The sequence below is a fragment of the Schistocerca nitens genome, chromosome 8, assembly GCF_023898315.1.
Source record: "Schistocerca nitens isolate TAMUIC-IGC-003100 chromosome 8, iqSchNite1.1, whole genome shotgun sequence".
Lineage (NCBI taxonomy): Eukaryota > Metazoa > Arthropoda > Insecta > Orthoptera > Acrididae > Schistocerca > Schistocerca nitens.
This window is the reverse complement of record NC_064621.1, coordinates 102,333,628-102,348,772: the sequence shown is the minus strand read 5'-3', so window position 1 is coordinate 102,348,772 and position 15,145 is coordinate 102,333,628. Positions and strand designations below refer to the sequence as shown.

At 46.1% G+C, this 15,145-nt stretch overlaps 1 protein-coding gene and 1 pseudogene across 1 annotated transcript in view; one reads left to right on the top strand and one right to left on the bottom strand.

Annotated features, from left to right (window-relative positions):
• The window catches only part of LOC126199424 (uncharacterized), a gene marked incomplete at its 5' end in the record, with an annotated part of 737,054 nt that overhangs the window by 106,398 nt on the left and 615,511 nt on the right, over nt 1-15,145 (bottom strand). The window lies entirely within an intron of this gene.
• On the top strand, nt 12,425-12,542 carry LOC126199856 (5S ribosomal RNA; annotated as a pseudogene).

Here is a 15,145-nt window from a genome sequence, read left to right as displayed (position 1 = left end):
CAAGTATTTGATTTAATTTTGATTCGGTTCTGTTAAATTACGTTCTGTACAAAGGTTGTACTGTATTGCAGGTCAATTCAAAGAACACAATATTACATGTGGAAAGAGAGAAGAAACTCAACAATGCTGTGAGATATCACATTCCATGTTTCTTTTTTTTTTTTTCATAACACAAACAAAAAGGTTCCCAAAGCCAGCGCATCATCGTCTGAGTTCAACATTTTCTGATAAACAAACTAATGCTTGTACAGGCATGCTTGAACAATGCGTAGGCGCCAGGAATTTGTGCATTGACGCTTACGCAGCATGCCTGTCTTAAGGAAGCAGTTGCGTGTGTGGTTGCCGTTAAGAAATGAGACTGGAGCTGTTTTGTGTCCGCTCGCTGCCAGTCTTAGCGATTTAACAATACTGTGTGCAGCAACATTGTGGTAGTCGAATAAGGTACATAGACTAGAAGGTACTCGAGGTTGAACGCTGTTTCATTACCGTTATTATGTAATTCTGTAACGAAAGTGCAATTATTGAACATGGAAATATATTACTCGATTTAAATTTCAATTAGACGAAACATTTTAGCACTTTTCGTATGGATAAAAGAACCTCAAACACGGTGGAGTAGTATGTGGCACAGTGTAAACTCATGTACAAACGTAGGAACATATTATTTAATATAAACATAATTGTTTTCAAAAGCCGTTGGAAGAGTTTCTGTATTCATATATAAAAATCTACATAACTATTTATTGAGTCGCAATTTGGCACGCTATACGTTTTTTGGTCGTGTAGTCATTTCACAATACGTTCAAAGTTTGCAGCAGCGCACCGCTATCGATGCTTGCTCCAGTATTCTCGCGAAATGTCGAGTGAGAACAGGTTCATTGTATCCTAAAAACAGTGGCGAAAGTGACTGCTTTTCTAGAATGAAATTAATACCATCAGCTGCTGACAGGCGTTGATACACATCAACGGGGACAGTTGAAAATGTGTGCCCGGACCGGGACTCGAACCCGGGCTTTCCTGCTTACATGGCAGATGCTCTATCCGAGCCACCGAGGGCACAGAGAATAGTGCGACTGCAGGGACTTGGGGTCGACACGCTCCCCGTGAGAGCCACATTCTCGAACTTAATAGTCCACACACTACATTCGTAGTGCCCCTGCCATTATACCCATTCCTCACGGCAGACAATCCACCGAGTCCCATAAGAGTTCAGGCAATTCGTGTGCATCCGCACTGAAGAAGGTCATCAGCAGGTTAGCCTTTACGATATGAAGATGGCATCTGTTCTTTCAGACATTTCAGAAGGTCCTTGTGGATGAGCATTTTCTGTTCTCCATGATAGGACATCGGTGGAGGGCGCAGATTTGGAGCTTGATCTAACGCAGCGTATTTGGTAGATCTGGTTCCAATTGCATTGGTTTCTCCGGAAAAAAACCCGACAGCGGATGTAACATCTCTGCGTCAGACGCCCCAACATCTGACTTAAAGGCAGTGTGAAGTCGCAGCAAACGGCTTTCAACGTTCTGTGCCAGCGCTGTACCCTCCCACTGCTTCCGGGATGGCAGCTGGTCTGGAACCCATTCAACCTAGGAACTTCAACAAACAGTGTCGACCCAAACTACCGCCCTGCTCATTGGTGAAGTGAGCCGAACAGCCGAAACGGGAAACCCGTGTTTCTAGGAACGCCCCTGCTGTCGTTCCTGCTGATACATCTCTGATTGGCGTTCCCTCGGCACAACATGTATATCTATCTATAGCTCTAAACATAACTATAACGATGGAAGCGGGCCGACAAGCTTTATGTGACCATGACAGAAACATCTTGTTCTTTTAGGAAATTCGCCGGCCGCGTTGGTCTCGCGGTTCTAGGCGCGCAGTCCGGAAACGTGCGACTGCTTCGGTCGCAGGTTCGAATCCTGCCTCGGGCATGGATGTGTGTAATGTCCTTAGGTTAGTTAGGTTTAATTAGTTCTAAGTTCTAGGGGACTGATGACCACAGCAGTTGAGTCCCATAGTGCTCAGAGCCATTTGAACCATTTTTTTTTTTTTAGGAAATTCTCCCACTGCCTTGTGTACATTTCTGCCAACTTTAGATTGCTGATGTGCATCCGCACAGCTATCTTTGAAAATATCAACCTATTGTTGAGATAGAGGAAGCAGATATCCAAGCCCCCTTTGGACTTCGTCTACAAACCTCTGCCATGACTGAGCTGCGTTCTTTAAACCAAATGGCATGCAAAGGTATTCAAAGAGACCAAGAGGCGTTATCACAGCGGCTTGAGAATATCTTCTTCTGGAACCGGAATCTGGTTATAAGTCTTCATGCAGTCTACCACGCTGAAGATTGTAACTCTGGCTAAAACGTTTGTGCCGGCCGGGGTGGCCGAGCGGTTCTAGGCGCTACAGTCTGGAACCGCGCAACCGCTACGGTCGCAGGTTCGAATCCTGCCTCGGGCATGGATGTGTGTAATGTCTTTAGGTTAGTTAGGTTTAAGTAGTTCTAAGTTCTAGGGGACTGATGACCACAGCAGTTAAGTCCCATAGTGCTCAGAGCCATTTGAACCATTTTTTTTTAGGAAATTCTCCCACTGCCTTGTGTACATTTCTGCCAACTTTAGATTGCTGATGTGCATCCGCACAGCTATCTTTGAAAATATCAACCTATTGTTGAGATAGAGGAAGCAGATATCCAAGCCCCCTTTGGACTTCGTCTACAAACCTCTGCCATGACTGAGCTGCGTTCTTTAAACCAAATGGCATGCAAAGGTATTCAAAGAGACCAAGAGGCGTTATCACAGCGGCTTGAGAATATCTTCTTCTGGAACCGGAATCTGGTTATAAGTCTTCATGCAGTCCACCACGCTGAAGATTGTAGCTCTGGCTAAAACGTTTGTGCCGGCCGGGGTGGCCGAGCGGTTCTAGGCGCTACAGTCTGGAACCGCGCAACCGCTACGGTCGCAGGTTCGAATCCTGCCTCGGGCATGGATGTGTGTGATGTCCTTAGGTTAGTTAGGTTTAAGTACTTCTAAGTTCTAGGGGACTGATGACCACAGCAGTTGAGTCCCATAGTGCTCAGAGCCATTTGAACCATTTTTTTAGGAAATTCTCCCACTGCCTTGTGTACATTTCTGCCAACTTTAGATTGCTGATGTGCATCCGCACAGCTATCTTTGAAAATATCAACCTATTGTTGAGATAGACGAAGCAGATATCCAAGCCCCCTTTGGACTTCGTCTACAAACCTCTGCCATGACTGAGCTGCGTTCTTTAAACCAAATGGCATGCAAAGGTATTCAAAGAGACCAAGAGGCGTTATCACAGCGGCTTGAGAATATCTTCTTCTGGAACCGGAATCTGGTTATAAGTCTTCATGCAGTCCACCACGCTGAAGATTGTAGCTCTGGCTAAAACGTTTGTGCCGGCCGGGGTGGCCGAGCGGTTCTAGGCGCTACAGTCTGGAACCGCGCGACCGCTACGGTCGCAGGTTCGAATCCTGCCTCGGGCATGGATGTGTGTGATGTCCTTAGGTTAGTTAGGTTTAAGTAGTTCTAAGTTCTAGGGGACTGATGACCTCAGAAGTTAAGTCCCATAGTGCTCAGAGTCATTTGAACCATTTTTAAAACGTTTATGAAATCGCTTAGGATAGGAATGGGATAGCAGTTGCGGATTGTTTATGCACTTAGTAGAACACAGTAATCGCTACAGGGCCTCCAGTTGCCGTATTTTTTTTTTTTTTTTTTAGCCCATGGGCTATCAGACCTTCTTAAGACGTCCACTTGTAACATCTCTTTAAATTCTGCTTTCACTATAGAAAAACGGTTGAACGGTTGGGTGTTTGTGGCCCTCGAGAGACCAGCTGGCCGGGTGTCCGTCGTTCTAATGTTATGTATGCAGTACTTTCTGTAACTGGTCGACAAACTCTTGTCTAGCTTCCGGACGAACCAAAGTACCAGGTAAGGCGACGACAGTTTAGCTCTTCTGCCTACAGTACCAGTTACCACTTCACTATCCATCTTAATTCGTTCCGTACTTATCTTTATTTCCAGTCCCTGGTGGTGTATGAAATTTGTACCTAACATCGGTCCACTAACATCTGCCAGTATGAACCTCCACTTGAACTTTTTACTGACACCCTGATCCACTGTCGCTTCACACTCAACATATGTTGTGGTGGACGAATTGTTAGCTGTCTTAAGGTGGAGAGCTACATCCGCCGCTGCAGTCTTACTTTGGCCGAACGGCAGTGCACTTACGCTCGAGCCCGAATCGATAAGATGGCACCGATTTGTCTTCCTGCCTTTCACATACAAAAGGCGTGTATATGAGAAGCCTTGTTTACTTCGCTGCGTGGGTGAACACGGCCGATTTGTCACGAGTAACTGTGCCGATCTTGAGTGCTGGGTCTTGCCTACTACTGACACGTCACCGCCGGTGTCTGCAAAAGTAGCGGCAGCTCCCTCATCCACACTTTGGCGCTCTTGTGGAGTATTGCGGCCTGTTGAGCCTACTGCAGACTGCCGAGGCCATTTGGCAATGCGCAGCGAGACTTACGTCTTGTGGCTTGATCGCCAAAACGCTTGTGGTACCAACACACACGGCGATTCTATCCTCGTACTACGGCCATATTTTTGATTCTACTGGTCGGATAGATAGCCCTCTTCTTTACCTTGCCATGCGCGAGTCTTCTTGTCCATCGCCAGTGCCAATGTTTACTTCTGCACTGCGTCCATCTGGTATTTTAGACTTCAGAGCTGCTCGCTGGTGTTCGTCTGTTGGTCGTGCTACATACATTGAGGCGGCAAAGTGGTATGGGCATGCGCATTCAAATACAGAGACGTGTAAACAGGCAGAATACGTCGGCAACGTCTATACAACACAATAAGTATCTGGCGCACTTTTTAGATAGGTTTCTGCTGCCACAATGGCAGGTTATCAAGATTTAAGTGAGTTTGAACGTGGTGTTATAGTCGGTGCACGAGCGATGAGTCGCAGCATCACTGAGATAGCGATGAAGTGAGGATTTTCCTGTATGACCATTTCACGAGTGTACTGTGAATATCAGGAATCCTGTAAAACATCAAATCTCCGACATTGCTGTGGCCGGAAAAATATTCTGCAAGAACGGGACCAACGACGACTGAAGAAAATCGTTCAACGTGTCTGAAGTGCAACCCTTACGCAAATTGCTACAGATTTCAATGCAGGGCCATCAACAAGTGTCAGCGTGCGAATCATTCAACGAAACATCATCGATATGGGCTTTCGGAGCCGAAGGCGCACTGGTGTACCCTTGTTAACTGCACGACACAAATCCTTACACCTCACCAGGGGCCGTCAACACCGACATTGGACTGTTGATGACTGGAAACATGTTGCCTGGTCGGACGAGTCTCGTTTTAAATTGTATCGAGCGGATGGACGTGTACGGGTATGGAGACAGACTCATGAATCCATGGACCCTGCACGTCAGCAGGGGACTGTTCAAGCTGGTGGAGTCTCTGTAACGGTGTGGGCGTGTGCAGCTGAACTGATACGTCTAGATACGACTTTGACAGGTGACACGTACGTAAGCATCCTGACTTATCACCAGCATCCATTGATGTCCATTGTGCATTCCGACGCACTTAGGCAATTCCAGCAGGACAATGCGACACCCCATACGTCCAGAATTGCTAGAGTGACTCCAAGAACACCCTTCCGAGTTTAAGCACTTCCGCTGGCCACCAAACTCCCCAGACATGAACATTATTGGGCATATCTGGGATGTCTTACAACGTGCTGTTCAGAAATCTCCACCCCTTCGTACTCTTACGGATTTATGGACAGTCCTCATGGTGTCTGTTCCCTCCAGCAGTATTTCAGACATTAGTCGAGTCCATACCACGTCTTGCTGCGGCACTTCAGTTTGTTCGCGGAGGCCCTACACGATATTGGGCAGGTGTACCAGTTTCTTTGGCTCCCCAGCGTTGACATCGCTAGCTGCCTGTGTCACCGCCGAGGCAATCGCCTGCCCCATTGTAGCGTGCACTTTGCTGCTACTGCCAGTACACAGGCGAGGGGGGGGGGGGGGGAGGCTATGGGGGCTATTGACCCCCCCCCCAAATGGGGTATCATATTACACTGGATAAAATCAGAAATCAGCGAATATATTACTCCAACATATTCAATCTTTTTTTTTTTTGTAATTATGTAGCAATATAGGTTGCAAAGTATTTCAAACACATTTTAATAAAAGAATAAGAGCGGCAAATTGCTTACTGTCTAAAGACTCTAAACCAATAAATATCATTTAACTTAATATGGGCGTCTTATTGTTTATTAATATACATTTTTTACCCTGAACTCCAAAACAGTTACCAAAAACTACTTGAAGCAACACCAAATTTTACCAATTTGTCGGTGGAGGACCCCAACTATCTGTTTGTTAAGCTATATTCCACCCCCACCCCTCACTGACCGACTTCTAGAATCGCCCTTGTGGCAGCACGGAATTAACGTCTTTCTTCCCATACAACAACTCCATTTTACTGAAAGCGAAGTTGCGTTAGGCATACTTGCCATACTGTTTCATCTGAGACTGCTTCCTCTTCCACGATGCTCTTCAGATGTTGCCAGAATTCAGATGGCGTTCTATCGCAGATAAGCTCGAAATGAAGCACTTGTTGCATTTGCTGGCTCAAAATGGTTCAAATGGCTCTGAGCACTATGGGACGTAACTTCTGAGGTCATCAGTCCCCTAGAACTTAGAACTACTTAAACCTAACTAACCTAAGGACATCACACACAATCATGCCCGAGGCAGGATTCGAACCTGCGACCGTAGCGGTCGCGCAGTTCCACACTGTAGCGCCTAGAATCGCTCGGCCACCCCGGCCGGCTGCATTTGCTGGTCGAACGATTTACACATCCGTCTGACTACAGTGTCCTTCAAGTGAAGGTACTGTTGTTGTGAGGGGCGTTTCATAACAACTTCCGACACCGTTTCAACCGCTTGGGCGTTCAAATTGTTAACCGCCACAACAAACTTTGTATAGTCGCTAGTAACGCTGTTCTGCGTAAAAGCCAAATCGAGGACACTTGAAACCACAGTTCATGCTCCTCCGGCAGCTACTTCGGTATATGTGTTTTCATCTTCGGTGTGGAAACCAGACGCAGTGGCCAAACTGTCTGTCGTATTCAACATTTGTCAATATAAATTAATTTCGACCCGTTTTGCAATTCGATTTTGTAGATTCCTGATCTGCTTCTGTAGTCCTCTCGTATGTGTAAAAGCTGTTCTTCTATCTGGATTCGCTTAACTTCGCGACGCGAAGTCACTGTATCACTCAGCACATTGCTCGAGGTCTCTGCTCTTTCTTGTAATTTCGATGTCACCAGTTTATAGGCAGTACCCATCATTTCAGTAATAAATATACAGAGACACACACGAACTTGAGTTAACAAGATTTATTCACTTGATTAATCAGGACGGAACTTGACGACAAAAGCAATATTTTGAAGAAATGATTGAATTCTTCTGCAGTGATGACATGCGACAGCTGTCTAACACAGATAGCGATGAGTCGATTCACTGTCGGATGACGGAATGAACTGCTTTCTCGTGGAGGCCGTGTTCGTTAAGGAATATGACAGGGTCTCAATTCATATGACTATCATCTTAGAGGCTTCAAGGTATCCCACTTCACACGAACTTTATACAAAGTTGAAACAGCTTGAAGACTGTTTCAGAATGGGGGATAAGGAATTTTTGGTGATGTAGCAAATAAGATTTTAAAAAAGGTAAGAGGCAAGTGCTTCTTGCAGAAATTAAGGAGGGATTGAAGCGCACTGGAATGCATCTTTGAACGAAGTTGACAGCTCTCATGGCCACATATCCAAACAAATCGGTCTTCAAATCCTTAGATTCCTGTTTTAGACCATGGACAATAAGCTTGAACCTCACTGATGCAGACATGGCAAGTGTCTTGCAGTCTGTATCTGGGATGAGTGGTCTCAGCTGTGCATATACTACGAAAAAAGAAAACAACGCCCGAACGCCTTGAAGATCCAACAGTGCCGACCGACCGCCGTGTCAACCTCAGCCCTTAGGCATCACAAGATGCGGATACGGAGCATGTGGTCAGCACGCCGCTCTCCAGGCCGTTGTCAGTTTTCGTGACCAGTGCCACTACTTCTCAGTCAAGTAGCTCCTCAATTGGCCTCACAAGGGCTAAGTTCACCCTGCTTACCATCAGCTCTCGGTAGACGCGAATGGTGACCCATTGAAGTACTAGCCAAGCCCGACAGCGCTTAACTTCGGTGATCTGACGAAAACCGGTGTTACCACTGCGACAAGGCCGTTGGGGCAGGTACTATGAAAAGGTGTATAATAAATCTCTTCAAAATTTTGATGAAAAGCAAGTGCTGCTATCAGGAAATGCTGACGTAGTCAAATGTCTGGAGGCAACAGGAGCTGTTAACGGGCAGTTTGGTGTCGTGGCAGTTAAGTCTGTTCGGATTCCGTATTCCATTGCAGACAGAGAGAGGTTATTTTCTAACTGCAGTGTGAAGTGTTGACATGTCGGCGGCACGATCTCTTTAAAGACAACGTGTAAATCAAGGAAATGCTGGCATTTGTAAATGCCAATGTTTCCCTGAAAACCTACTTGTCTTAAAGTGTTATTTTTTAACATAAGTGTCTTTCTTCTTTCTTGTAAGCTAGTGCAGTGTAAATTTTATATACTAAATAAAAATCAACATATCATAAAAAAGTGACTGAACAGGTCGAAAATAAATAACCGAAAACAGAAACAAGCTGGCAGTAAATAACACCAAAATCTGCCAACAACAGCAATTAAATTGGTTATACAATAAAACTTTTTTTCTCTCCCTAGTTATAGTAAAAGTAGCATAACTTGTGATACTTCGGAAAAGAGAACAGATATACCAAATTCTGTGGTTGTCCTAAAGGTAGCTTAATACCTGCACAGCCACCATGTGTTTGTGAAAGAGCAACATTTACATGTTACAAGAACAGAGGATTCCTCTACAGTGAATATTGATACCTGCCATACGCCTAAAAGGTACACTACTGGCCATTAAAATTGCTACGCCACGAAGATGACGTGCTACAGACGACAAATTTAACCGACAGGAAGATGCTGTGATGTGCAAATGATTAGCTTTTCAGAGCATTCACACAAGGTTGGCGCCGGTGGCGACACCTACAACGTGCTGACATGAGGAAAGTTTCCAACCGATTTCTCATACACAAACAGCAGTTGACCGGTGTTGCTGGTGAAACGTTGATGTGATGCCTCGTGTAACCAAGTGAAATGCGTACCATTACGTTTCCGACTTTGATAAAGGTCGGATTGTAGCCTATCGCGATTGCGGTTTATCTTATCGCGACATTGCTGCTCACTGTGGATGATCCAGTGACTGTTAGCAGAATATGGAATCGGTGGGTTCAGGAGGGTAATACTGAACGCCGTGCTGGATCCCAACGGCCTCGTATCACTAGCAGTCGAGATGACAGGCATCTTATCCGCATGGCTGCACAGCCACGTCTCGATCCCTGAGTCAACAGATGGGGACGATTGCAAGACAACAACCATCTACACGAATAGTTCGATGACGTTTGCAGCAGCATGGACTATCAGTTCGGAGACCATGGCTGCGGTTACCCTTGACGCTGCATCACAGACAGGAGGGCCTGCGATGGCGTACTCAACGACGAACCTGGGTGCAAGAATGGCAAAAAGTCGTTTTTTCGGATGAATCCAGGTTCTGTTTACTGCATCATGATGGTCGTATCCGTGTTTGGCGACATCGCGGTGAACGTACATTGGAAGCCTGTATTCGTCATCGCCATACTGCGTATCACCCAGAGTGATGGTATGGGGTGCCATTGGTTACACGTCTCGGTCACCTCTTGTTCGCATTGACGGCACTTTGAACAGTGGACGTTACATTTCAGATGTGTTACGTCCCGTGGCTCTACCCTCCATTCGATCCCTGCGAAATCCTACATTTCAGCTGGATAATGCACGACCGCATGTAGCAGGTCCAATACGGACCTTTCTGGATACATAAAATGTTCGACTGCTGCCCTGGCCAGCACATTCTCCAGATCTCTCACCAATTGAAAACGTCTGGTCAATGGTGGACGAGCAACTGGCTCGTCACAATACGCCAGTTACTACTCTTGATGAATTGTGGTATCGTGTTGAAGCTGCATGCGCAGCTGTACCTGTACACGCCATCCAAGCTCTGTTTGACTCAATTCCCAGGCGTATCAAGGCCGTTACTCCGGCCAGAAGTGGTTGTTCTGGGTACTGATTTCTCTGGATCTATGCACCCAAATTGCGTGAAAATGTAATCACATGTCAGTTCTAGTATAATATATTTGTCCAGTGACTACCCGTTTATCATCTGTATTTCTTCTTGGTGTAACAATTTTAATGGTCAGCAGTGTATTTTGAATCCTTAAATGTAGACAATTTTTTTATGATAACTAAATTTCTCATCTTAACACTAGACAAGGAGGCCAAGTCTATGGAGAGATTACACAGTCCAGTCACAGTAATGTGACCACCATGTGTGTTCGACGTCGACATGCAACAAACACAGACGAAAGGTTGCAGCACTAGCAGTGGAGGGTACATAAAGCGTATCGTGGAGACGCGGATACAGGGTGCAGTCATGGTCGTAAAGCGGAAACGTAGCGATTTATCTGACGTCAAAAAGGGAATGTCCAGTGGCTTTCTGGCCGAAGGTGGAATCATTTACGAAACGGCTATGTTTGTTAACTGGTAGCGCGCCGCCGTGGTTAAAGTACGAGCATAATGTGCATCGTAAAATGGCGTTGTCCAAAACCGGTGCCAAGGTAACAGTGGTTCAACACGGGTTATAGATGGCAGGTTGCGGAAATGTGTAGGGGCGAACAGATGTGTAACCGTTGAGCAACCGACCGTTAAGATGAACCGAGAGGCTACCAGCAGTGTCTCCTTAACGACCATTCAGCAAACGTTGCTGCGTACGGGCTTCCGCGGCAGGTGCCTGGTTCAAGCACCCGTACTAACTGCTGTTCGTCGGCGACGAAGGCTGGAATTTGTATGGAAGTAAAGCAGATGGCCGCTGTAGCGGAGTCAGCATGCCTCCATACCCTTTTGTCAGTACCTTTCAGAACCTCGTCTTGCAGCGGTGTCCGCTGTGAAAGGTGCTTATTCAGGCTTTGACAGATGGTAACATTAATGTGACTGGAGACTGCATTTTTGTGTCTTGCATTGCCTCTGGATCACCGAGTCCCAGGTTCGATTCCCGGCCGGGTTGGGGATTTTTTCTGCCTGGGGACTGGGTGTTTGTGTTGTCCTCATCATTTCACCATCATCATCATCATCATCATCATCATCATCATCATCATCATTCGTGACAGTGGCCAGATTGGACTGTGTACAAAAATTGGACTGTGTAAAAATTGTGACTTTTTACGGGCGCTGATGACCGAGCAGCTGAGCGCCCCACAAACCAAACATCATCAGCAGCACTAAAGACTATTAAGAATGTGGCTTGCTGGTTGAAATGGAAATGCCGTGTGGCTAGGGCCTGCCGTCAGTTAGACCGTTCGCCTGGTGCAAGTCTTTCGAGTTGACGGCACGTCGGCGACTTGAGTGTCGATGAAATGGTGATGATAAGGACAGCATAACGCCCAGCCCCTGACCGGAGAAAATCTCTGACCCAGCCGGGAATCGAATCCAGGCCGTTAGGTATGACATTACGTCGCGCTGACCACTGAGCTACCAGGAGCGGACGTCTCAGTGGTTAAGTGCCAAACTTCTAATCCAGAGGTCTGAACGTACGATCCGCGGACAGTGCTAGAGTTTTTCGCTTCTTTCGGCTCTGGCAACGATTTGTTAATGTGAAAATTTGCCGATCAGCACCGTAGTTCAGTGTTCGTCTATAAGTGACAGGGTCAGTCACTTGAAAGACTGAAGGACCATGCGTAGCGTTCAACCCCACTTTCGGGTTGAGCACAGCTTTGTTCTGTTGAATAGTAAGCAGAAAATGAACTGGGAAGAAATGAACTGGGAAGAGAAGGTATGAACTAAAAAGATCTTTCAAGAGGCCACTGCAAGCTGTGTGGTTTCCTCGTTTACACTTTACAGATGAGCTAGCCGCCTGCCCCAGCTTTGCGCGGGTAGCACGAAGTATCTATGACTACGATTTGTAGCGCCTCGTTTTCGGAACAAGTTTCGAAAGAGCGAGTTAAGTCCTGATTTTCTCGAGCCGCAAAAAGTCTCGCCTCAGTATCTTCTTTGGTTTCTTGAGACTGCATTGTCCACAATCTTTTTTTCTGTAGTATTCAGAAACACACGACTGTTTTCTCGACATTCGTATACGTAAACAAAACGACTTCAAAATATAATTAGTAGGCACTCAAATCGCCAACGGCCTTGTCGCCGTTGTAACACCGGTTCCCGTCAGATCACCGAAGTTAAGCGCTGTCGGGCTGGGCTAGCACTTGGGTGGGTGACCATCCGGTCTGCCGAGTGCCGTTGACAAACGGGGTGCACTCAGCCCTTGTGAGGCAAACTGAGCAGCTGCTTGATTGAGAAGTAGCGGCTCCGGTCTCGGAAACCGACATACGACCGGGAGAGCGGTGCGCTGACCACACGCCCCTCCATACCGCATCCAGTGGCGCCTGTGGGTTGAGGATGACACGGCGGCCGGTCGGTGGGGTTGGTCTTCACGGCCGGTTCGGGCCGAGTTTTTAGTTTTAGGAATCCGAATCGCAAAGCAAACTAGATAGATTCGTTTTTTCTAGCACAGAATAGAAATAAAACCTATCGAAAGCAGAAAACCAATGTCGCCAGGTTTTGAATGCACTAAGCGAAATCAGTAACTTCATGTATCTTAGCCAAGTAAATAAAATAAATAAAATATTAATTATTATATATGTATGATAGTGATTAGTTGTAATTAATATTTGCTTATCTGGAACGTGGACGTTTAATTATTTGGTATTAGACGCTTGACAATGGCTTTTTAGTAAATGCAATGTTATTCGTAGTTGACCGTGAAATGTGATTCAAATAATCGGACTTCGTATTTAAATCGTTTCCAAAGACTGCTGCGGTAGGTGCGGACTCAAAATCTAAATCTCAATGTTAGAATAATTTGCCAGCCATGTCAATACGCCGCACAGAGGTGACTGTCTACTAAACATAAAAAAGTTTACACAGTTAGTTAAATCAGATATATTCAACGAATAAGCCTACAGTTAAATAATTCTACTTACTTTCATAAATATAAATTCTTTACATAATCGAGTGCCTAGTAAGATTGCAACTCGCAGTGTTCTTATATAACTTCAAATATGGCGGTGTGCCAGTTAATAAAATATACGTGCTTCCCGCACCAGTTGTTCAGCAAGACCTGTACCTATCCGTACAGATAGGGCTGCGGCGCTTAATTCTGTCACTGACGTAAACTTCCAGAAGTACATCTGTTACTGCATAAAAAAAGAAACACCTAACAGAGCCGGCTATTGGTTCTTGGATGCATTACGAAACCAACAGCGTCATTCATTGGTCCTTTTGTGTACAAAGTCGTGAAGATTAAACATCTGAACTATTAAGGGGAACAGACGATTTTAGTTAAAATTTTAAATTCCGGTACATTTTTTCCCCGTCATCCAATATTGATGAAATAAAGCCTACACTTTGCCCCAAGCTACGATCAAGTTATCTGTGAAAACCCCCGAAACTTCCTGTGGTAGAGTCGGAGATAAGCGCTTTCAAACAGGCGGATATGATTGTTTTACAGCGTTATTATTATTGCTAAATACCCTACTGGCCATTAAAATTGCTACGCCAAGAAGAAATGCAGATGATAAACAGGTATTCATTGGACAAATATGTTATACTAGAACTGACACGTGATTACATTTTCAAGAAATCTGGGAGCATAGATCCAGAGAAATCAGTACCCAGAACAACCACCTCTGGCCGTAATAGCGGCTTTGACACGCCTGGCCATTGAGTCAAACAGAGATTGGATGGCGTGTACAGGTACAGCTGCCCTTGCAGCTCCAACACGATACCACAGTTCATCAAGAGTAGTGACTGGCGTCTTGTGACGAGAGAGTTGCTCGGCCACCATTGACCAGACGTTTTCAATTGGTGAGAGATCTGGAGAATGTGCTCGCCAGAGCAGCAGTCGCACATTTTCTATGTCCAGAAAGGCCCGTACAGGACCTGCAACATGCGGTCGTGCATTATCCTGGTGAAATGTAGGGTTTCGCAGGGATCGAATGAAGGGTAGAGACACGGGTTGTAACACATCTGTAACGTAACGTCCACTGTTCAAAGTGTCGTCAATGCGAACAAGAGGTGACCGAGACGTGTAACCAATGGCACCCCATACCATCACGCCGGGTGATACGCAACTATGACGATGAGGAATACACGCTTCCAATGTGCGTTTATCGCGATGTCGCCAGACACGGATGCGACCATCATGATGCTGTAAACAGAACCTGAATTCATCCGAAAAAATGACGTTTTGCCTTTCGTGCACCCAGGTTCGTCGTTGAGTACACCATCGCGGGCGCTCCTGTCTGTGATGCAGCGTCAAGTGTAACCGCAGCCATGGTCTCCGAGCTGGTAGTGCGTACTGCTGCAAACGTCGTCGAACTGTTCTTGCAGATGGTTGTTGTCTAGCAAACGTCCCCATATGTTGACTCAGGGATCGAGACGTGGCTGCACGATCCGTTACAGCCATGCGGATAAGATGCCTGTCATCGCGACTTCTAGTGACACGAGGCCGTTGGGATCCAGCACTGCGTTCCGTATTACCCTCCTGAACCCACCGATTCCATATTCTGCTAACAGTCACTGGATCTGGACCAACGCGAGCAGCAATGTCGCGATACGGTAAACCGCAATCGCGATAGGCTACAATCCGACTTTTATCAATGTCGGAAATGTGATGGTACGCATTTCTCCTCCTTACACGAAGCATCCAACAACGTTTCACCAGGCAACGCCGGTCAACTGCTGTTTGTATATGAGAAATCGGCTGGAAGCTTTCCTCATGTCAGCACGTTGTAGGTGCCGCCACCGGCGCCAACCTTGTGTTAATGCTCTGAAAAGCTAATCATTTG